The 25957-nt window shown below is 36.0% G+C and overlaps 2 long non-coding RNA genes across 2 annotated transcripts in view; one reads left to right on the top strand and one right to left on the bottom strand.

The window, feature by feature from the left end:
- The first annotated feature begins 216 nt into the window (after window positions 1-216).
- Window positions 217-25957, top strand: part of LOC148133052 (uncharacterized) — a 124962-nt gene continuing 99221 nt past the window's right edge. Inside the window, exons 1-2 of the long non-coding RNA XR_015746342.1 lie at window positions 217-280; window positions 15687-15757. This is a non-coding gene — a long non-coding RNA (uncharacterized LOC148133052). The remainder of the gene's footprint in view (window positions 281-15686; window positions 15758-25957) is intronic.
- Window positions 2670-22097, bottom strand: LOC148133053 (uncharacterized). The gene is made up of 3 exons (XR_015746346.1): window positions 21215-22097; window positions 6976-7079; window positions 2670-5616 (listed from the first exon to the last, which is right to left on the bottom strand). It is a non-coding gene; the product is annotated as an uncharacterized LOC148133053 (long non-coding RNA).

Raw genomic sequence — 25957 nt, 5'->3', positions numbered from 1 at the left:
AAGACCCAAATTCTATTTTTTGGAGTATCTCACCATGCCGGCCCTTAAGTAGGACTTCTTGGGTATCACCCTATCTGTGCAGTGAAAAATTCTTATCTCTGTTTTATAATAGCATAGCAAGCCTTGTGGAGTGTGTGGCATTCCTGATGTCAGACGTGTTTCAAATGTTCATGGCACCTGGCATTCTTTTCCCAACTTGTATTTGATTATCTTTTCAGATACTACAGATCCTTGGTTACAAGCAAGTTGAGTTCCTTTGCAAATGTTTTTCCAGCAACAGGTAATGAATGAGCCCTTTTGCAAATCTGACTGCTAATTTTTCAACATTAATTTGCAGAGTGATATTACCTTGGATTCATTACATTACAGATAAGAGACCTCATTTTGCCTGAAAGTAAAGTTATAATTTCTCCAGGACAGGCTTGAGTGAGGAAATGATAATTATTGGCAAGATCAAAGGAACCTGAGCAGGAGGGGTGAGGCTTATTGTAACAAGAAGAGAGATGATCTTTCAGTCTCCTTATTGTAATTCATTGCTTGTTTTCAGGATCCATAATAAAAGATTGGCATAATAGGCAGAGGGCTTGGTTAAATCGTAAAGGCAAATTAGTTCAAGGGCCCCATCAAAATACACTGGTTTCCTCTTATGCCATATGTTTATTCTTGCTTAGGTGCAGTCCTTCACATTTCTAGGAACTATGACAGAGGAATTCAAGCCCCCTTAAGTAACATCACTTTTAAAATTGTGGTGCTTGCTTTTTAATCAAGCTTTGTATCAGCTACACATTTGCTGTATGACCTAATTTGAAAAAAACGTCTCAAAGTGCTGACTCAAAATGTTAGTGAACAGAGGCCAGTGATTACCACTGTGACACTAATGTGATGCAAAATAAAATTGAGTTGCTTCAACTGAACATTAGTTTACAAAAATGTTAGTGATTGAAGCCATTTTCTCTTCATATTTTATTTATACTTCTGAGATTTATATTTTTGTTCTCCCCCCTACCTCCCCACTCTCATTATCAAAAACTTCCTGTGTGAGGACAAAGAAACATCTTGATCCCTGTATGTGTGTGTGTGTGTGTGTGTGTGTGTGTGTGTGTGTGTGTGTGTGTTTGTGTGAAAGAGAAAGGGGAGGGATGGAGGAGAATGTGTGCATAGATAACCAGGAACATGTAATCTGGAACATTCTCCCATCAAATTCTAAATTGGTTGTCCATTAAAAATAAATATTTTGCAATTTTTTACTACAATTTTTACTAAAATTCATACAGAAATATAGTCCTGATTGTTACAGGCCACTTGCTTTCTGAGGCAATATTTCACAACGTATCATTCCCCTCTGTGCTGTTATAATACAGTTAGGACCTATAAAAACTACAGAGAAATCTGAAATATTCAAGGGAAATTTAATATATTGTAGACTGCTTTCTCCTTCCCTTTACATGGAAGTAAAGTCATGAATACTTGAATATTTTTCCAAGGAAAAAAGAGTTACAAAATTTCCCTTTACTTTTGTTAGCTTTGAAGCATAGTTATTACCTCCAAAGAAATGCCTTACCTGTCCTATTCCCTTTCATTCAGATTTTCAGACCTTCCAGTTACAAAAGGTCCCCTCCATCTGGTGAATAAGTAGGCCTTCTTCTTTTATGTCATTTGTATATAGGTTTGTATAGTGGTCTTTATGGGTCCCTAGGTCAAAGAGATTTATGTTTCTCTTTGAGAAAACAGGAAAAAAAATATTTTGGAGATAATTTTGATTCCAGTCTTGTTTCAATAGCTCTCTTCTCTTTTTAATTGGAACGTGATGTATATATGAATGTCAAAAATCTTGTGCAAGTTTGGATAAATGTGTTACTATGCATTGTTTTATTATTTTAATTACATTAATGTAAACTTCCATGAACCTTCGTTAAAACAACAACACTACAGAAGTACTCAAGGCTTGTGATGGGGTAAACTAATTCGTAGGACTGACTTTATCTATCAAATTCATATAGCCATCCATCTCATAAGAAGTGACTCTGGGTGGCATACAACAATTGGGTAAAACAATAAATACATAAAAACAATCATTACAAATATAAAAGCAATCATTATTAAAATTAAAGTATACAAACTGCAAAGTATAGGAGAGAGACTTGTATGAAAGGAAAGACACTAACACTTCTTGTAACAGGCTGTAACGTGTCCTTGTATAGCCTGCTAATGGTATCCTACAGCTGGCTCCTATTATTCAGGCAACAAATTTTCCTTTGAAAACTTAAAAAGTAGAACTGTTGGAAGGAGTTCACAAGCAGATACTAAAAGTAACTTTCTGTAGGAAAGTAAAGTCCTTTGCCACCCCCCCCCCCCCCCCCCCCCCCCCCCCCCCCCCCCCCCCCCCCCCCCCCCCCCCCCCCCCCCCCCCCCCCCCCCCCCCCCAAAAAAACAAAAAAACAATAGTGGCACCCTACTTCTTAGCACAGTGTAGGAATAACAGATCAATATTTTATTTCTTATGAATAAATGCTATGACACTAACATCCAGAAGCTGTTGCTTTGTAAAAGCAATGAATGACATGAGGCATTTGGAAATTGCAAAACCAGACTAACTTCTGTTGTGTTTTTCAAAATGCAGATTGGATTCTTAATTATCTTTGAAATACAACGTCAGCTTTGGAAGCTATATGTAGACAAAATAAAATTCTTTTGTTAGTTCAAGGTCACTGAGTATGGGGCAGGATAAAATAAGAATTTTACTTTTGGACGGTTCGTGATTGGGCCATGTGATGTGATGACAGCCAAGGGGGGATGGATTTGTAGTTTGGAAAATTGTGGGAATCCCAAAAACTTTTAGATTCAGGATTCCACAGATGTGCCAGTTGCTATTCTAATAAAGGTACTTTTGAGATATGGTTGTCTCGGAGTTACTGATTGGAATGGAGTCTTGCTGGAACGCTGAGGAAATCTTACAAGCTCTTTTGGCAGGTTATAGCTACTTACAGACATTCCAAATAAGTGTGTGAAAGAGACAGTAGGGCTGTGCATAAAACTCCCCTCACAACCTTTCCATCATTGTAGAAGAGTATCAGAACCTTGTAAATTTTACACAAAGGGTTGAAAAAGATTTGAAGAGGTACAACAAAGTCCAGCTAAATACTCATGGAAAACATCTATGATCCTAATCTCCTTATTCCTTGCCAACTACATGATATAAGTAGGGACACATCAATACACATCAAGTTCTACACACATTATAAAAATAACAATTAAAAGACATTAAAGTTGAAAAGGAAAGGGGCAATAACAGTTTGAAGGGGTGCTGAATCCAGGCAAAATTACCCTTGAGATCATCACATAGATCTGAAGTTCTATCCATAATGATGCACATTCTGAATTCAGTGATAGCATGTTTTATCCTGCTAGACTTTATTCGGGAAATGTGTTTCGTCAACACCTTCAGAGTAGATTTTTATTCACTGTTCCTCTTCTCTGCCAAAACTCATAAAGTTGCAGCCGAGGATGTATTCCCTTACACCAAGAATTTTTTTGTTAAGTGTCACTGCCATGAGGAGAGGGGTAAGTTTAGAGTGATGTTATTTCTCTACAAAGAAAATATATGTTACTCCTATTGCACACATGGTAACCTTTAAAAAAAAACCTGAAAAGGCTTATCTGAAACTGACAAGACTTTCCTCCATCATTATCAATTACATAGAAGAAGGGCTAGAGAAAGAAACAGCAGTAGCAAAAGCTAAATGTTGGATACATCATCGCTATCCACCAAATTGTTTCCTTAATGGTACAGGACAGAGGAGGGATCACTAGGTGTTCTACTTTCTATCTTTATTCTGTTAAGTATATAAAAGGGTTAAAGATGGAAGTTGTAATTTTCCATGATAAGTACCTACTGTATTATTTCCATTGGGTCTGGAAAGAGTTGTGCCATTTAATACAGACAATGTAGACAGTTTAATATTAAGTTTTTGTCCCATTACCTCTTGACTATGCATCTATGCCCCCCCTCCCCCCGCTTATTTGGTCCTATTTTGATGTTTGCTGATGTTTAATAATTAAACATCAAGTTATGTTTCTTGATAGTAGGATTCAATGGCAAGTGTGCTTGCTCTGATCTGGATGTAAGGGTTGACTGGGATTGTGCTGAGTGCAAAATAAATCAGAAATTGCCTACAATAATTCTCCAACAGTACAGACTACTTGCAGGATTTTGTCTAATAAATTACAAATAAGGATAGGCTCTCTTTTCATGATTACTTGGGAAAACAAAGTCAACAACCAATATTCAGGTTAAGCATGTAGGAAAATTTGACTATGCACTGTAGTTCAAAGTAATGAATCAATATTTAAATTGGTAGTAACATACCTCAAATGAAATGTGTATGTGTGCGTGTTTGAATTATTGAGTAATAGAGCACCTTAAAATAGTGATCATACAAGAAAGGGAGAGAGAGAGAAAAGGCTGGACTTTGTCTTCCTCACAATTTGTAGGGCATGAATGCAATATTAGCTATGACTATATATGGCCATGTTAGGCATACCTAAGAATCAAGATCAATTTAAGTCCTGTAAAATGTTGCTTTAGCTCCTAATCTTCCCAAGGTGTCTTGAACAATGGCTGATTACCTTCAAGCTTGTTGAAAATTCTGAGACAAATAGTAAATATAATCAATGTATTAAAAAAAATAAAAAATAAAAGGGAAAAATGCAATGAAAATTTATGATCTTAACATTCCTTCAGGGTCAGACCATTTATCACATTCTCTCACTCTGGTTTCAATTACACAGCTTTTGTGGAAGGAACTTATTTTAGCAGGTTCATTTGCCTCAGTAGGGAATATAGGACTTTGGCCTAATGCTTCACCTTTAGTGCAGGCCATTTGAGCTTTAGAACAAATACCAATCATCACTCTTTGGGAGAAAAAAAAATCTGCATCAGAGTGGCCTACTGGAATGGGATTTCTGTCAAGGTAAACGGTTGTTGGCAATGACTGTGGTAGAGTGGGTGATAAATCCCATTTTATTGCTGAAAAATTCCAGCCTCTCTCCATGCCTGACAGCTCCCCACCTTCTCATACACATTTGGGCAATTTCTGCACCATGTCCATCTGGTTCTTATTACCTCTCAACCTGCTTGTGTATGATCCAGGGGAAAAAAAGCGTAGGTCACCAACAGGGAAAAGAAACCAAGGTGAGGGGTAAGAAAGAAAAATGAGCAGAGAAGTTCCTACCTGCATTAGGCTATCCTAATTAGGGAATGAAATAAAGCAAACAAAAAGTACATGGTCTAAATGCACAATAGTAAGACTTACTATTTATCTTACTCCTCCTAAAAAAATGTGTTTTCTTTTTATTAGAACAATATAAGGGAAACCAATTCATGAATGCAAGCTTTTATTCACTGCCTTGGCATTCTCCACAATGTAAAATTGAGAGGATATGGGAGTGTGAGCTGAACCACTTAAGGAATCATGTCTGTGAACTCTTGTGACCATGGAAACTTCAAAGTGGTCAATATTTGCGGCATTTACACCAATATTTTCTTTCATGGAGTAACTGCAAAGGCATTCTTAAAGGTTTAAAAAGTCCATCTGCTTGCTTCATATTTTCGGGAAACTGTGTATGCATAAGATTGTATTGGTGCAATAGGGAGTGCAACTTTTCTATCCACTATGGACAGGTAGTCCTTGACTTATAACCACAACTAAGTCCAAAATATCTGATGCTAAGCAAGACAACAAATATGTTTTGCCCCATTTTACCACCTTTCTTGCCACAATTGTCAAATGAATCACTGCAGTTATTAAGTAACTTTGCTTTTGAGAAAGTTACAAAAAGTGATCACATGACCCTGGGACACTACAACCATCATGAATGTCTTTCTTTCTTTCTCTCTCTTTTTTCTCTCCTTCCTTCCTTTTCTTTCTCTCTCCTTTCTCTCTCCTTCCTTCCTTCCTTCCCTTTTTCTTAGATCAAGAAGCTACCATCATTTAAATATGACACAAACTAACAGAAATCTCTTCTTCATTGCTTCATTCTTCCATTTACTTAAATTTTTGTAGTTATCTTTTCTATGTGTCCCATCACTCACCCAAGATAGATGGAATCAGTGTATTATAAAATAGCAAGATTAGGGATCTATACATCTAGAGTAGATATAGCAATAGCCCTTAGACTTATATATCGCTTCACAGCTTTTCACAACCCTTTCTAAGTGGTTTTACAGAGTCATATTGCCCCCAACAATCTGGCTCCTCATTTTACCCACCTCGGAAGGAGGGAAGGCTGGGTCAAAATTGAGCTGGTGAGAATCGAACTGCCGAATTGCTGGCACTGGCAGTCAGCAGAAGTAGCCTGCAGTGCTGCACTCTAACCACTGCACCACCGTGGCTCTTTAGCATATAAAGAATGTCTGAGTACTGTTTATTAGAGTTTTGATATTCAGCAAAATCTATATAGCTATGTCCATAAAGTTTATTACTTAAACACAGTACTATTTTACTTATTCAAGTTTTGCCTATATAAGGCAGAAATCAAGATATGAAGTGTTCACAGAATCCAGCTAAATGACTTCTGAGTATGGGCAGCATCCCATGTTTATGACAAAACCTGATTAGCCATAAGTAGGCATGTCTTTGTAAGTAGTTTTGGGTAGTTTCATAACAATACAACTCGAAATAACTAGATTATGCAGATGGTAAGACATGGTTCAACTTACATTATTGTGGAATGAATGGAACTGGAAAACATTCATATTACCAATGGCTTCAGACAATAGACACTGAGTGGAACTGCATTAGCTAATCTGCAATGTGGCCACTATGCAATATGGATCCAAAACAATGCTAATGAATTGTGCGCACCATATCTGTCCTTTCAGCAACACTGTCCTAGTTCTAGCTACTATGAGCAGTACAAAATGTACCCTACACTCTTCAATTATTTATCAGTAATAGGGGTCCAACACCTTCTTACCTGCTATGTATTATTCATTTTCCAAGTGCAGGATGGTTTTCTTTAAAATACAACATTGTTGGAGCCCCCCAAATATTACTTGGAAATTAAAGGCAATGCTATATCTAAAAAGAAAAATGACAACATCATTGTAGTGCTGAAGGTATAAGTTTAAATTATGAAATGGCTTAATATATATGCAAGGAAGCCATTTATTAGCTGAATAAGCTGAATGTAAAAATATGTAAATAGCTTATCAGTAATAAAAACATTTCAGCATCAGAAAAAGCTCAGCATTAGAAAAACTTTGTGTAACTCTAAAGTATGCTCTATGTTAGGGTTTGAAGATTAACCCCTAGCATAGTATTGCAGCAGTAGTCAAACCAGGCAGCCAAAACGAGAGTGGAAGGGCCCCAGAGTATACACACACTGAACACAAACACTGTTTGTAGTTTAAATAGTTTTTAATCCAGTTAGAGTTTAAGCATTGTCATTCAGTCCATTAAGTCATTCACAGTATTTCCATCCAGTAAGACTCACTAGTATAGTCCAAGTTAAGAGTCCTTGCAATATCTTTATCAGCCGATAAAGATATCTTCTCCTCCTCCGGTTTCACTCTCCAGAGAAACAAACGCTGGATATTCAGTAGAATTACGCAGTAAATCAGCAAACAGTAGCAAACAATAACAGTTCAGTCACCGGAACTCACAGTCAGTAATCACAGTTAGTCGCAGCAGCACACAGTAACAGTTACAGACAGTAAGCTTTCCAGCTTCTAATGCTTCCTTATATTGTAACTTCTAACCGCACCCTTAATCGGCTAATTGCCTGCTGCATTGTGCTTAAAGTGATAAGCACTTAAACCATGATATCTAAGTTTTATATATTTATTCACCCAAACCATATTTGGTATCAATGTTATACCTAACATACTCCCCTTTTGGGTGAAATAAATATATAATACCTTTACAATCTTATCCCATATTTTTCACAACTCTCCTGGTGCTTACTGGCACCTTGGGCTTTAGTAAAATTATCAGCTAAATTGTCTTCCGACATACAGTACTCTAGCTGAATCATCTTACTTCTTACAGATTGTCTCACGTTTAGATATCTTAGATCTGTATGCTTGCTCCTTGTTTTTACTCCAATATTTGTGGCCATTTGAATTGCTGCCTGATTATCTTCATGTATAATTATAGGATAATCTACAGTTATACCTATATCAATTAACATTTGTTTATACATTATTAACTCTGTACATAACAATGATAAACAGGAGAATTCTGCCTCCATAGTAGACAAACTTATATGCTGTTGTCTTATTGACTTCCAGCCTATTAATGTATTACCTAGCATTATGGCTGTTCCTGAAGTCGACTTTCTAGTGTCTCTTTCTGATGCAAAGCTAGCATCTGCATAAGCACTCAAAATTAAATCACCCTTTGGTTCTAAATACAATGAATAATTCATTGTCTTTTTAAGATATCTTAATATCCTCTTAGCTGCATTCCAGTGTCTTTCACATGGTGCAGAATTGAATCTAGCCAACTGATTCACACAATACGAAATATCTGGTCTAGACCAATTACTAATATAACTCAAACTACCAATTAAAGATTGATAAATAACCTTATCAAACTCCGGGCTTTGTACATCAGTGTTGCTAAACTCCTGACTCATTGGAGTCTTAGCCGGCTTACAAAACTCCATCTTGTAATCTTTTAGCAATTTGCTTATCTTATCTTCCTGAGATATCTTAAAACCTTTCCTTGTTTTCTTTATATTCAAACCGAGATACTTCTTTATCTCCCCTAATTGCTTGATCTTTATTCTCTTTCCTAATGATGCTATTATTTTATTTGCTTCATCATTAGTTTCAGTTATCAATGCAATGTCATCTGTGAATAGTAATAATAATGATACTTTCCCATTTGTCTCCCTCTTAAACAGACATGGATCGGCTAAACCAGCTTTAAATCCTATATTGTCTAGTTCCTTTACAATATACTGGTTCCATTCATAGCCTGATTGTTTTAGACCATAGAGACTTTTCTTTAACAACCAACAATCATTATTATCCTTATTTTCACTTTTAATACCAACAGGTTTATTCATATAAATAAAATGTTTTAATGGGCGTGCAAGTAAGCAGTTTCCACATCTAAATGGTTAACTATATAGTTTTTACTAGCTGCCCACACTAAAGCTGCTCTCAAGGTTGCTGCCTTAAGACTAGGTGCAAACACCTCATCGTAATCATTAGCATTCTGCCTAAAACCTTGGGCTACTAACCTTGCCTTATGGATTAAATTACCATCCTTATCTATTTTTACCTTAAATATCCATTTGCAGCCAATGGATTTCTTACCTACAGGTAATTTGGCATTTTCATATACCTTCATATCACTTAATGAATTCAGTTCCTTATTCATTGCTGCATACCATCTTTCTTTTTCCTTAGTAGGATACTTTTTAATTTCTTCAACAGAATTAGGAACTTGATTAATCTGGCACACTGTGTTAGCCTGGTACCTATCAGGCGGTCTAGATATACGTGTAGTTCTTCTGGGAATTACAGGGCTTACAGGAGGACTTTGTTGAACTACTACCTGTTCATCTTCCTCATCCTGTTCAGCTATTGAATCTGTTTCTTCCTTTATGGGCACTATTTCATCCTGTATTTGTCTCTTTACTTTATTTTTAAAGTTACAGGGATAACTAATGGGATTTCTATAGGATTCAATAATTACATCTTTATTGGCATCCTGTTCTAATTTCTCCCATCCTTCATGTTCTAGAAATTGGGCACTAGCACTACATAACACTTTAGATGTGCCTTTCTCCCAAAATCTATATGCCCTATGGTTTGCCTGATAACCAACGAAGAAAAATCTTTTAGCTCTATGTTGCCCTTTTTTTCTGAGTTGTGCAGGAATATGCACCCATGCTGGTGCACCAAATGTGTGCAGGTAACTTAGATCAGGTTTCCTGCCATGCCATCTGGTGAATGGTATTTCACCTGTTGTTTTATTAACAACGTTGTTCAATATGTTATTAGCACACATTGTAGCCTCCCCCACAAAGAATCAGGTAACCCAGAATCATTTAACATTGTTCTAACCATTGCCTGTAGTGTTTGGCCTCTTCTTTCAATAAAAGCATTATGTTCTGGCCTGTATGGAGCAGACTTCTTATGCTCTATTCCAGCTACTTTAAGTCTGTTCTGGAATTTGTTATTAATAAATTCGTACCATTATCTGTCACCAGGGTTATAAGTTGCCGTTTAGACTTTCTTTCAGCAAACCTAAGCCAATTGAAAAATGTTGATATGTTTCAGTTTTGCTTTTCATTAAATAGCAAAACCCATATCTAGAATAATGGTCCATAATGCTCAGTATATATCTAGCACCCCCATACTGGGTTTCTTTGGACCTATTATGTCTGCAAATACTACTTCTAAAGGTTCTTTTGTTTTGAAACCATTTAGCCTATTTGCAGGCAATACCTTGCTCTTATCTTGACAGCAAACATTACAACGCAAATATTTATCACAAGGTTTTAACCTTATTCCTTCAGATAACTCAACTGTACGTTTTAGCATTTTAAAATTTACATGCCCCAAACGCCTATGCAATAAATGGATACATTCTTCATGAGGCTTTATATTATTAAATACAGTTTGAGCCTCCCTTTCTTACTATTATCTAATACATATAATGTTCCATTTAAAGCTGCAGTTACCCTTTTGTTATCTTTTCAATTATGCAATTATTATCCTTAAAAGTAATTACATAACCTAATTTATCTAATACCCTTACTGAAAGCAAATTAAACTTTAGTTGCGGTACATACAACATTTTTATATCCTGGTTTATGTACGGACAACGTGCAAAACCTTGACCTTTCGCTTTCAGGTTCCAGCCATTGGCAAGAGATATATGTTGAGAGCTTGTAGACATTTTTATAAATTTTGTCTTATCTCTTGTGATGCAGTGGGATGCGCCACTGTCAACCACCCATAAATTATTCTTCACATCAGAGTTGCTAAACATGGCTAGTTCAAATGCTTTCTTTGGCTTTTTACATTCTGGCTTTTTCTCTTTTTGCAAAATCTTGCCAAATGTCCTCTGCCTCCACAATTAAAACACTTTTTAATTGTGTATGCTGTCGAAGATAAATTCTCTTCTTCCAGGTGCTTTACTTTGCTTTGCTGGTTTCTTTCAAACTTTGAAGATAATTTCTCTTCTTTCTTATCTTCTCTCAGCTCGTCACGCTCACGCCTTCTTCTGGCTTCTTCTAATAGCCTGCCTGTAATCTCGGTTAATGAGAGGCTTTCTTTTGGCAATACTTCTAACGAAGTCACATAGTCATCATAGCTTTGATCTAATGAAGATAATATTATGTAGACTTGTTGCAGTTCATTAAATATAAGCTCTTTTTCTTGCAAATCTTGAAAAATGCTCTTCATACAGTTTAAATGAACTAACATATCTCCATTCCTCTGAAGATGCGTTCGAAAAAGCTTCCGTGTAAGATTTATATGTGCTCCTACACTGTCCCGAACATAAATCTTCCTGAGGTTCTCCCAGCAGTTTGCAGCATTTTCTTCTCCACGAATATGGACAAGCTGCTGATCACAGAGAGTCAGTCCTATGATGCATAAAGCCTGCTCATTCTTCAGTTTAAAGTCTTGTAACTTTTCGTTATCATCATCATTAGCAGGATCCCAGCTACTCACGTCTGGTGGGTTTGCTATAATGTCCCACAATCCTTCTTTACGTAGAAGTAAACTACATTTCATTGACCATGAAACATAGTTTGTTCCATCCAGCCTGGATATCATGGACAGTTGTGACAAATTTACTTGTGCCATTACTCTTCAGATATTTTGACTATTTTAAACTAATTAAAACAGTTTGTTTTTACAGTAATGTGCAACTCACACCAACTCTCTCTGCTATATCCTGGTTAGTTAGACTATGCTGCTGGGCCCATAACCAATGTTAGGGTTTGAAGATTAACCCCTAGCATAGTATTGCAGCAGTAGTCAAACCAGGCAGCCAAAACGAGAGTGGAAGGGCCCCAGAGTATACACACACTGAACACAAACACTGTTTGTAGTTTAAATAGTTTTTAATCCAGTTAGAGTTTAAGCATTGTCATTCAGTCCATTAAGTCATTCACAGTATTTCCATCCAGTAAGACTCACTAGTATAGTCCAAGTTAAGAGTCCTTGCAATATCTTTATCAGCCGATAAAGATATCTTCTCCTCCTCCGGTTTCACTCTCCAGAGAAACAAACGCTGGATATTCAGTAGAATTACACAGTAAATCAGCAAACAGTAGCAAACAATAACAGTTCAGTCACCGGAACTCACAGTCAGTAATCACAGTTAGTCGCAGCAGCACACAGTAACAGTTACAGACAGTAAGCTTTCCAGCTTCTAATGCTTCCTTATATTGTAACTTCTAACCGCACCCTTAATCGGCTAATTGCCTGCTGCATTGTGCTTAAAGTGATAAGCACTTAAACCATGATATCTAAGTTTTATATATTTATTCACCCAAACCATATTTGGTATCAATGTTATACCTAACACTCTACAATGGTTTAACTAAACAGATTAGCCTAATCTTCTCAGATAGCCTTTAGGCCTGCTTAGTTAACAGCATCAACACCAACAAACCCCCCCCCCCACCCAGTATATCAGGAACACAGGCTGACAAAAAGAAAGAAACCCTAATCAAACACTTCAAAAACCCTCAAACCAAAGAGACACCAACCTTCCCCGCATAAGGTATTTGTGTAATGCCAGCCATTTTGAAATCCTGCCTACCTGGGCCTTGCTTATCTCATTCCTTTAAGTGTCTTTTTCCCCCAGCAGATTACATTCCAAATCCAACTGTTCCTTATAATCACCTGTATGCAGCCTTACGGAAAGGCCCATTTATTTATGATTTTCTGTTCTTACTAAATCTGTGCCAATAGCACAGGGTGCTTTCTGGATTTTCTTCTTTGGAAAATATTGCAATAATGTTTCCAAATTTAATAAAAATGTTTTATTGTGAAGATAAAATTGTATATATGCCTAGAGTACAGCTGTCCAGACAAACCATGAAATATATCAAAATTAACAAAATACATTGTTTTTGGGATTTTTAAACTACAAAGCCAGTCTATTTTTATATTTTCTTTAATTTACTATTAAATTTACTATTTTTAAAATAAGTTTCCTTTGAAAAGGAACTAGTAAACAAAATATCATTTTTAAACAAGTTTCTTCCTTTGTAGAATGACAAAAAGGAAATCCTTTTGCAAGGCAGAACTTAATCAATGTCATAAGCAAAATATAAATCAAGGATTTCATTAACTGCTGGTAGCCAGTTTAAACTGTAGTTTTGCTCATAATGTAAATCTATGCATGTCTAAGATATTAAAAACCTTTAAATGATTTTGTAATATCAGCTATTATTATAATTAATGAAAGCATTTCATAAATCAATATTCTAGATAAATTCATATCCAATTAATGTTATAATCTAAACAAAAAATGATATGATAAAGATAATTGGGAATAGGCAGGAAATCTCTAAAGTTTAAGAGGAAATTTGCTCATTTTTAATCATTTTTTGGAGGGCAGATGAGGAAGAAATGTTCATAGAAATCCACTTGCCATTAATTTAAAAGCATACATGATGATATCTGCCTGCCTGCCTATAGGTTAATGTTATTATAATTTTGCAAACTGGTGCTTTGGAAACCTGTAAAAGATATAGTTAAACTTAAATTTGTAGGATTTTGTTGATTTTTTTATTCCAGATAGTGGAAGTTGGAAGTTCATTATATGCATGCTCCCAAACTCACTAAGTATGAAAGTGTATATTCAAAAGCTTAAATGCATTCATTGCAAAGGCTGCAGAAATCCTCAGGAATGTTTTCAAGCAAGAGAAATATGTTCCTTATCTGCTATTCTAAGTACAGTTAATCCAGTTTATTCAAAAAATAACATGGGAGTAACTTGGGGTGGGGGAACACCATCATCACCTACTCCCTTTTCTTCCAAGCTGCACGATTGTATTAAATTACATAAAGTTTTTTATGAGTTACTTTATAGTCTAACAAAAATCTCTCTTGAAGAGATACAAGATAAAAAAACAAAATGAAAACATACAGTACCGTGCATTATCATGCAGACCAATCTACAACATTTAATAATAATTATTGCTTGTTTATATATTAAACATTAGTCAAGGCATAGCTAACCAAGTTATACCAAAAAATTAAGCATGGCCATTGCGGCTGACACAACACAGAAATGTTATTTTAATCCACTCAGATTTATTTCTGACATTTTCCTTTAACATTGCATTGCCTTATTTAGAACAGTAAAAGTGACTTCTCCAGTCTCCTTTGACAAGAATGAATGATTTTAAAATCTTACATGGAAGGGGAAAAAATAGATTTCCTGTCATTCATTTAGAGATACACATTGTGTGCGTGTTTCTGTATGTGTGTAAAACTTTACATTTAAATTGTCCTGTTCATTCAGAAATGTTTTACCACTTGATGGAATTGACATTTGAAGACTGTCTGGGAGAGAAGAGGAAGGAGAATAAAGTTTAGCTCTGAATGCATTTGAAAGCCGATTTTAATCGTAATAGTCATTTTAGCTACACATCAGAGAAAGAAGGAATCCCAAACTATTTATATATCCACACAAAAGCTAATATAACAGAAGATATAAAATGGTACAATTAAGTGAAACACTGAAACATGTCACGTTTATGCGTGTGTGCGTGCACACACACACACACACACACACAAATACAAATTCTTGTTGTCCCTTTTATTTTACCCCTTGGGATCACAGAAATTTTTCCAAACCATCATAATCATACTTCTGTTTGTAAAAATTGATCTCCTCAGTGTTTCAGCTTTTCCATTTACTAAAAAAGTAACCTGTTCATTGTACAGGTATCAGTGAAATAAAAATCTCCAATACTTTGGGGACAATGCCAGTTTTTTTTTAAAGTTATTTAATCAAATATATATAAGTTTATAAAAAACAAAACTTGGGGATTATAATCATTGTTTTCTCCCATACAAAACTATTTGCATTTCTTTAGTACATTTCATTTTTTAAAAAACATAAATTTATTTATTGATTGTTTCAACAATTAAAAACAAATTTCCACATTTTGCAACGATATTGTAACAGTATTTACATTGGTTAATAACATCCATAAATATGTTATCCATAGTTTTATTAAATTCTAAATATATATAAAAATGTTTAGAACAAGGAAGAGTAGATTTCATTTTTACTGTGTCAGAGTTACTAGCGTTTGGTCACTTTGACAAAAAATACTTTCTTGCTCACTATATATTGTATCTTTCAGGTAGTCTGATTTAGGAATATTTAGTTCTAATAATTTCAGCAGATCCTCTCACCAAAGTTCTATAGTTAAATGGGCTTGCATAATTAACAGGGTTGCAAAATCAAGATTTCAATTTCATTTGATCCAAATGGAAAGGAATGATACCACACCTGCCATGATGTAAACCTAATTTCTGAACAAAAGGAAGCATAATTCGTGTAAACAAATATATGATTGAGATCCATGCCCATAGTCTGCTCTCATCTGCAGATATTTACATCCACAAAACCTCATTGTTCAGTTTGATAAAATTATACAACAGTGACTTGTTATGAGTTTTTCCTCCTCAGGCAATGACAAGTTGAAGGACTGCAGAATGCTTGAGGCAAAGCCAAAGGTGCTGAGGGAGACCCGGATTCAGGTAATTATTGCAAAATAATGGGTTAAAACAAGTAATCAGATATTTCACTCCAATTTATTTTGTTGGCACAAAAGGGATTTTATAAGGATATCCTGTTTGGAACATCATAACTGTACGATAAGCTTTGACAGCTGTAAGCTGGAAACTGTGTTGGCAAAAATTGGATAGCCTTTCACAGTAACAACACAATTACATTGGCTAAGAATCTCTGACAGCAGGTAGGGCCATTCTCTTCAGCCCATGCCATTTAAACCTTACCGGTCAGGTTACAAGCTTGAAGGAGGTGTGTTAAGAATGTCCAAAGTCTTAGCTGTGCAACAAAGCTCTTTTGCTTCCTTTTCAAGCACCAATTCCATGAGACTGAAAACAGCCCCTGATTATTAAGAGGCAGAAGTCTTTTCTCTAGAGGACATACTAATTTCTGCGCAGCCATCACATGGTCTTGTGAGAATCCTGGTTTCTTAAAGCAGGCATGACTTAAAGAGGCTGAGCACTATGGAAATTCCAAGGCTAAAAGCTGTTAGCTGTTTTTTGAGGCTTGAGCAAAGGGGGAAAAAGGCTAACAAAACTAAAAGGGTGTGTGGAGGGAGGTAGTGGAAATAACACATAGAGATGGCTGCATACAAGAATAACAAATTAGCTGGTTCCACAATGCCACCCATTTAGCTTATAATGATTGAGTTTGGTGTAACTAACCACGGGGAGAGGAGGGAATCCATCTTCCGAGAATATTTCTCACTTAGCTTAGTTGCTGAAATCTCCTACTGTGGCTTCCTAGGGAATCAGGGAGTGTGATAAGAAATGTGTAGCAATTTTACAATTCTCACACAATGCCACCGATTCCTGGCCTGGTGTGTTTATGTATGTGGGGGGGGGGAGGGGGGCAGGCAAGGGAGATATGGATAGAATCCAAACAAAGGATGTGTAAGCAATTTCATTTATTTTGATAAACCTCCTTCCTGCTCTAGAGCATTTTGCTGCCTTTGTCAAAGTGAATGACAACAATTTGGCCAACTCTCCCTAAGCCACACTCTACAGTGACAGGCAAATTATCAGAGGCCCTGCACTCCTTATTATCAGAGGAGAAGTCATCAGGAGGATGCGTGGAAGATCCCTCTCTCCTGTCACTATTTGTCAGTAGGACAAGGGCCACTGCTATGGGGAGCTGACAGGTAATTTCAACAATAACAATTACTCCTATTACTGGTGTCATAAATAATTCGCCCAAGGCATGACAATAGCAAAGCTTTATAATTCAATGCCATATAAATAAATGCCAGCAGGTAACAAGTAATTTAGCTCCAATCAAGCCATGGCCCTGCCAGTAATATTGTTATTGCAAGAAAATGGAAAATTGAAAAAAAAATTCAATATGGTAATGAATTAAGAAAGGGTTCAAGGGCTGGAGAAAAGCATGAGTTTAAAGCTTGGTTTATTTTAATTGGGGTGGTCTTCATGATAACTTATTTTACCATTGCATACAATACATAAAATCATGGCTTAACAGACTTCTGTTTGGAATATAAACATGAATATCATTTTCATTTCATATAATTATATCATTCTAAACAATATTAGAAAAAGCAGCAAGGATCTGTGCACTTTCTAGTGTGTCTCTCTGCTAGCAATGGTGGTGTTTTATTTTAATTACTAATACTATCTAAATGTAAGTCACTGCTGGCTTCAGTGCCAATAATTCACCCTTACTGAGCTGTGGATGAGTGTAAAATATGTATTTTACATTCAGGATACGATATTTTTCCCCCCGAGTTCTGATTTGATGAGAGTAACTGAAATTTATGTTTACTGCGAAGATACATAATAAAATGATGCTCTTTCTCTCGAGATCCCATCCTTTTCGTGAGCAGGCCAATCCCTTCAGAGTGCCAGTATTAAAACAGAGCAATATGACTTAGCCATGTTTACTCAGAACATCTACCCAGTTCCTCCTTCATAAGAGAAACTAAGCTTGCGCTGAAGAGAAGACCAGCTTCATTACCGCATGTTGATCCAAACAATTTGCAATTTTACTCTTTGACCACTAAGACAATGTGGCATCAGTTTGACAGGAGTAAAAGAATTTGAAAATCTCTAATTAGAAGAGCTGTGGAGCAATTAACGCATGTCAAATTTCACTTCATCAAGTGCCACTCTAATTTTCTCACTAAAAATTAATGGACTTTTTTTGTATTGCATGTCCCCTCAAGGCAATGTTGATTCAAATCTGCTCAAGATGCAGTGTTGCACAGCTAAGCATCTTCTTGATTACAATCCGACACACTTCTAACTGCTTTCATTCTCACTGCCAGAGATACTTTGTCAACAGTCAAATTACGCCATGCTGATAACAATGCATAATGGTGTTCCTCAAAGGAGGCACTTGTCATGAAACTGTGTTTCATAAATTACATCATTTTCTTTTATAAGAAATAGCACTGCTTCAAAACAAACTTATGCTTCCTAGAAGCAATTGTTCCATATGTTTGTAGTTTGAATCATTGACTTAATATTTAATGATACAAAAAAGGTATCTGTTCAAAGAACAGAATAAAAAAAATCAAGAAGGATTTTATAATTTTATTGCCTCTCCAAGATTAGAAATAATACCCTGTAATTATACAATGTTTATTGATGAAAAGATACAATTAGTGTCTAGAACAAGCTTCCCGGTTTTCTTGTGATGTCAGTGGCAAAGCTTCTCTAAACAAATGGTGCAAATTTTGGTTAAAAACTATAAACATAGTAGAAATACTTCTTCTAATGGACACTATGTAGATTCCAAAACAAATTTGTTAAACAGGAACATTTACCAGCTTTCACAAAAATAAAATTCCAGCTGTAACTGACAGACTGTTAGCATCAGTGTGTATGTGTTCATATTAGTATGGCAAGTGGAAAAAAATAAATGGCTCAATTTTGTTTTTTTTAAAAACAAGATATTTATTTATAACTGGAATATAACTGAAGAAAAGATTTAGGAGGGGTAATTCTATTCTTTGACCAAAGCTGATTTGCAAACTATTTAGAACATTTTCAGTTATTTAATCAAATTAAAACATGTCTGTATTAAAGCAATAATTAGCAACTAATGCTGTGATATACGTCTATGTTGCAAATGTCATTTTTTTTCCTTCTTGTAATTTTAACTATTTTATATTTTTATTATAAATGCATCTGAGTCTAAGTTTTATAGTGCTGGAACTTAATCTGAATGAAAGTAGACTAGATAAGAATTCACATTTTCCTCCCCTCCTCTTACAAAATTAACAACATAGTGTGATTTTATTACATTGCTTTGGAATTCAATTCTGCTTGGGAAAATGTTCAGAAATTTTCAGACTTCTGTGTAGTCACCTTGATTTTTCTTTTGTCCCATTTCTGGCATAGTATGTTCACAGAAAGCAGACCTCAACACAAACTGCTGAAGCATTTAAAACTTCCCGAGGGAAGGAGGGGTGGAATAGTATCATAAAAAGTTAAGCAATCAAGCTCCTAAGAAACATTTCCTTTTGATTTGATTGGTTTACCATATGCTTTAAAAATTCTAAACTCCAGGATTACAGAAGAAATGCAATCAAAACTACACATCAAAAGACGATATCAATAGAATACCACATGCATTTAAATAATAAGCATGTTTGCCAACTGCAAATAAAAGTGGAGGAGAACCCAAGGAAAAAAAAAGGGAAGATCACTGTGACGCAAACCAATTTTATCTTCAATATTTTGCTTTTGTTTTCAAAATGCTCAATAAACAGTCCATAATGCATCAACCCCAAACCATGAGGGCTCTGCACTCAAAGAACAGGAAACATATTCAATTTTCCTAACAGAAGACAGTTCATTAAGCTGTGCCACATCAAATAAAACTTTAATTTCTCCAGCATCTGAGCTGCAATGAAAGCAATTGATGAAGATGAGCCATATGGTACTTCTATCAGCAAACACATATTGCTCATTCCCCAAAAGTTTTCTAATTCTGCTCCCCAGGCCTGTGTAATATAGATAATGTGCTCTGAGAGCAGTAAGCATGAGCTATCTGGTGTACACTTCTAATACTGTATTTAATGGGAAATAATGAATCATAAAAGCCTGCGGAAGATGGCTTTTGCTAACCTAAATCTCAGCTGTAATTTCATTGTTCTGTGCCTAAGATGCTGCTTGCCCTTTCCAAACAACAGCAACTGAATGTAATAATGCAGCTGCTTCAACCTGCAAGAGATCCTTCCTTGAACCAGGTTTCCTTTAACTCTTGCAGCTCCCATGATAATGGAAGAGTGTGATTAATGGAAGAGGATTGCATACTATGAAAATATTACACACATATATTTATACAGTCACATACTTTTTCATCTGTAGCTATGATTAATATTTTTAAACATTCTCACTCCTCAAAAAGTAGATAATTGGAAGGGAAAAAAAAACCCATAGCAACTGATATTGCAAAAGCTAACATTTTTCTAACATTAACATACTTTTGAAAAATGCCTGTTTTTTTTTAAAGAAAAAATCCAGAAGATGAATTTAAACCCCTGAACAAATTAATTAAGTTAAAATGAAATGATAGACTGTTTATTCAATGATCAGCAAAATTAACTTCAAATTTTAACTTAAAACCTAAACCCAAGACTTAAATACCAGAACTTGTCTCTCAGCTGGTCTGAAATTAAAATATGATACAGGTAAAGATTGAGAAGATAAGGACTCCTAAGCAAAATTCCACTTAAAATAATAAACTTGGCATGGCTCAATAACGCCTGGAGTTATGCTGAGGGTCCCTGAGAATTGCAGAGATTTCCTGCAACATCCTTCTGCCAGCATTTGTCCTCTTAACTGAACCCAGGACCAGAGGCAAGGGCCGTTCGCTTGGAAAGACACCTTCATGGTTGAGCTTGGCGTTATCTGAGCCTCAAACGGTTCGATTAGAAGGAGAGACTTTTAAAAGTTAGGGAATTGCCTCTTAAAAGCTTATTAAAATCAGCATGTTACATGTCTGTTTTTGAATTAGCTTTACTGCCGTGATTGCCTTCATTAACACAGGCTGTTTTGGGCGCTGCTCTGTGAATGCTCAAGTGTCTGCTTCAACCCCCAGCTCTCTCCCTCCCCCCTCCTTCTCAGGAGTTGTCAACTTAGAGAGCCTGCAAAACCCAGCATCCTTAATCCTTCCATAATAACACGGACCCCCGAATGAAATCCGCACACCAAAGCAGCAGTCGATTGCAATGGCTTCAGAAAAAAAAAACCGGGTAGAAATAAAGTTGGCAATCTTAAAAAAATAAAATAAAAATCTCAGCCAGCTCCATGTATGTCTGTGTCTCCCTCTCTCTAGCACATGGATGCCTTTTGTGAATCTTACAAACAAGGGTTGAAGCAGTGCTGGACGGGTTACAATGACAATGGTGTATAGCAGTGTAAAACAAGTTGGCGGATAAAAAGGTGCCCCCCCTTTTTTGTTACCCTTTTATCAAAGCTGTTCATCTTCTAGCTGCAGGCAGCATTTCGCTGGAATTGCAGATATTTCTCTTCTTGTCCAGGCGCCTTTGTTTGTGCATCTCATTTGCATCTATTTATCTCCAGCTGAGGGTGCTTTCTGCTCATTAAGGCCTCCCCTCGCATTATTTCCTAAGCCAGCTGCTGAGGAGGGATTTCACCTGTGGTGCTTGAGAAAAAGGGGTGTGGAAGGGGAAAAAAAGAAAGAAAGAAATCCACGCACAAAACAACAACAAACTGCAAATTTTCCAGGAAGGGAAGAGAGAGAGAGAGAGATGGAGGGAGAGCCGAAAACAAACAAACAAGGAAATCTTCGGATTCTCTTCCCCTCCGGAATGGGCACCATTTGTTTTAAACAGCCTCTTGCCGTGATAAATGTCTCCTTGGGTCGGGGGTGAAAGTTGATCCGAAGGTCAGGCAGTAAAACAACAGGCAAAGCAGACGCCAACGCCGGTTCCTTAGCTGTCGGTGGCGGTGCGAGCAGGTCTCGAACCCTTCTCCACCTCTAATAAAACAGGGTAAAAATCTGAAGTGGAGCAAGCAGGCCCCTCGAGGAAAGCTGCCCCGAAAAGCACCCGTCGTATCGACATCATGCCGGCAAACAGGAAACAATCGGGGCAGCTCTCAGCCCAAACAAGGCGAGCTTCTATTGTTTCAAAGAACCAGAGAATTAATCCCACTTATTTATTTAAGGCGTGTCAACTCGCTGCCTAAACCTGTTTCACTGTCAAAATGCATAAAACGTTTATGGCTCATAAAATAGAGTAATTCATTTCCATGTTCTTTGTGGTATTTTTTTTCCTCTTCTTTTCTTATTCCCCCCCTGTCCCTCCCTTCCCCGGGAAGAATGAGATAGATAGACCTTGGCTTGAAATGGGTTGCAGCCAAATGGATGGTTGTAAGAAGCTACACCATATGAGAGGGGGAGGGTGGCAAAATTATTGAATTGGCAAACTGAGCTCAGCACAAACAATAATAATAATAAAAAAGAATAGGGTGAACGCTGAATCATCTCCAGTTTAGATTCCTGGAGACAGAGCCTTATGCCACTGGGTTTTAGCTTGGTTTCCAGTCAGGAGCTGTAAAAGTTCAGTAAGAAGCTGCAAGGGCTATCAGAAAATGTAAAAAAATAATAATACATCTAGGTAGAATTTTTCTCCTATCTGCTCTTCAACTGGACATTTCTCATCTTTTGCATAACTAAAAGTTATATTTCTAGCTATGTCAAAAAAGTTTAATCTTGGATTCTCATTTTCAATGGAATCAGTTTGATTTTCAATGGTATGCCGATTTGAAATGAATAAGTAACTATTTAAGATTGCTTGCTTTCACCTTAAAGTATATACAAGTATGTTTAGAAGAATTGACATAAAAGAAGTACATTCAGTTCAGCCTACTCCTTAGTTTGCTTAAAATAAACAATTTGGCATAAACAAACACCATTTTGTTTAGCACTTCATCCAAATTATTCATCATGATAGTGTAAGGCTTTCATTACATTATTTAGTTTTTGTATTGCATGTGATGAAAGTTTGCAGGCAAAAAAAGTTTATTTACCTTTTTCCCTGATAAAATTTATACTGTAGGTAATAATTGTTTTGAGTATAATTTAAGACACTGAGTTTGAGTCCTGTCTTAGGCATGAAAGACGGCTGGGTGACTTTGTTTTAGACCAACTCACCTCATAGATTTGTTGTGGGGAATAGGAGGAGGAAGGAGTACTAAGGTGTAAAATAATAAAGGTGGGAAACAAATAATAAACACAAAAAAGTTACAGTGATATATGATAAGCAGATTGCAGCTTTGTTGTCTTTAACAGTAAAACCCAGAACTGATTATCTTAAACAGAGGACAAAAGTGTAAACAACTGATTTTCAATGGTATTGTGCCAATTTGAAATGAATAAGTAATTCATTTAAAGTTGATTGCTTTACCTTGAAGAATATACAAATATGTTTGGTGGCACTGACATTAAATTAGTACATCTGCTAATATAGTATATCTATATTCAGCATATTCATTAATTTGTTTAAAATTAAAAAAATAGAATAAACAAACCATTTTGTTTAGCACTTCATCCAAATTATTCCTCAAGATAGTGTAAGGGTTTCATTACATTATTTGTAGTTCTCCAAATTAACACTGCATTTCTGAATTCAAATTTTAGTCACTTTGCAGCTTTTGCCATTTATAAGATTAGTTTATTTCTGCCCATATTATCTGAGTTGAATCTTGATTCACCAAACATCTCAAACACTAAATACAAAATGTGCTGTAGTGAGCAAACCGCATATAGAGTTTACATTTGTACACTGCATTTCTACCTTTTCTCTTATCAAATGATCTGTTTGGTTTCTAAGAGAAAGCTATACATCTGAAATTCATTTGAAATTTATACTGTGATAAAACTGCTTCTCTTTTTTTGAAGATGGCCTGAAAAACTTTACTACACTATTTTGGGTTTCGTTTTCTGCTAACACAATGCACCCAAGATCCTGAGCAGATTTCTTCTCCCAGTCTCTTTGTATTTCTCATTTTTCTTTGCCTCTAATCTAATCACTAATTCCTTTACTTGGTCAAGAAGTTAAAAATGTTAAGTGCTAGCAGTGCCTCCTTCCTCCCCCTCATATCTGTCTCTGTTTATGGAACAGGCCCGGGTTTCCTCCTTTCCTTGTTCAGCTCCAGGTCTTCAGGTCAGGAGACTGTAAATACACATAGCACTGCCCCAACCCATAAATCTGAGCAAAGGGCAGGCATATATATTCAGATAAGCAATGTGGAGGGGAAAGAAAGAGAAGACAGAACAAATAGTGTCTGTGGAATAGCAAGCACTATTCTAGAAACAAAATGCCAACAATCCCCTTTGTACAACAGAGGAAAACAACTCTTGTTACTGAACATTGGCTTCTAAAAGATGCTCTTGGAATGATCACCTTTTCCCCTCCCATGATTTATATACAAATCAGTAAAAAAAATGCATTTTATTACTCTGGAGACAGTGAAAATAAACAAAGGCATTTCACTTACATTCTAGCATGCTGTTATGTTCTAGCGTTTCCATCTGCAACTGGAAGGCTTTGACTTTCAGTTCCTCACCAGTGCAAAAGGAAATAAAAGAGGCACATCCCCCCCCCTCCTTGCAAGGTATCTTTTGCAAAGAATCAGGTTAAACAATTATGAAATTGGCTTATCAATTTCCCCCTCCTATTAATTATAATGGCATCAAATATATTTCATATGAATTTTAGCAACATTGTACCATCACTAGTACTACCTCTCAAAATGCATGGAATCTAATGATCCCGCTGCTATGAAAATCTGTGGGATGCCTTTGGCAGCTTCTACAGATACTGCATCCTGTAGGCTATCCCCATCCTTCACATCCATAGAAATATTCTTTCTTGTTAGGATTGAACTCAAATTATCCATAGAAATATGCTTTCTTGTTAGGATTGAACTCAAATTATGGACAGTGCATTAGTTTAGAATAAAAGCTGCAAAAATTTTACAAAGAAGAAATCTAACTATTAAGTAAAACATCTGTTACCATATGCTGTTGACTAGTCTTCCTTGAGCAAAGAAAGAATGCATAGTTTGTTCCCCCACACACATACAGAACTTCATAAAAACCTTCCCTTTAAAAAAAAAAAGTTTATGCTGACATTTTCTCATTCTGCGCTGAGGATCACTTCTCCAGTTCTCTGATGTGTGGTGTAAATGGGACCTGATGTTGGGTCTTTCTTTTTTCACTTTTATTCAGGTGAGGTGTAACATACTGCAGATGTACCCGTAACAGAAGCCCTTACACAGAGGGCCATTCTCTTCTTGAGTTGAAAACTTCAAGTACTTGACAAGCCTCTGCAAAAACTGTAGCAGAAAGAATAATTATTTTAAAATTATTCTAAGGCCAATTCCCTCTCTTTCTCTAGTGCTGTTGCATGAAATAAATGTAAATCAACTGTCTTTAATGATGGCTGGCACTGGCAGATAGTTGAATTAAGGTTTTTTTCAGATTGATTCACTGATTAGATTTAGAAAAGCTTTTTCATCCCATCTCTCTCACTCCATAATACTTCGTGCAAAGTCAAATTCAACTGCTGGTTTTCTTAAAAGTATTTCACTCTATTTAATAGGGTTTGGTCCCAGGAAATTAAGAGTTTTAGCTTAAAACAAGCTTTTGTAAAGGGAATTAGTATGAATTTAGATTAATACTTTAAATGAAATCCTGTTTTCTTTCTGTCATCAATTTAGATGGGGAATTTTCATTTCAGTAACTCAATAATCTGAGATAATTACTGGTAGCTAATTTTAAAACTTCTGAAACTCTTGAACTCTTTAAAACGTTTGAAACTCCTGAACTCTTTAAAACGTTTGAAACTCCTAGGCTTACATTTGTCCCAACCGTAACATTAATTCCTCTGATTAAAAGCTTAAAAGTTTGCTTAAATGGTATGATAGCAAAATATTGAGAAGTGCAAACATAGACAATGTAATAGCTTAGATAAGCATGTAAAGATATATTTATAAGAAAGATCACACCAGGATCAACAAAGACACGGGACAATAAAGGGTCTTGTGGCATCCTTCAATCAAATAAAAAGTATTACAGGTAATCCTTGATTTACAACAGTTCATTTAGTGACCGAAGTTACAACTTCACTCAAAAAATGAGTTATGACGATTTTTCACACTTACAACCATTATAGCATT

This window comes from Notechis scutatus, chromosome 1 (genome assembly GCF_049901735.1).
Source record: "Notechis scutatus isolate UNSWTSFEM ecotype Mainland chromosome 1, rNotScu1.2, whole genome shotgun sequence".
Classification (NCBI taxonomy): domain Eukaryota; kingdom Metazoa; phylum Chordata; class Lepidosauria; order Squamata; family Elapidae; genus Notechis; species Notechis scutatus.
Note: the sequence above shows the minus strand (reverse complement) of the source record. Positions and strands in the feature narration are given on the sequence as shown.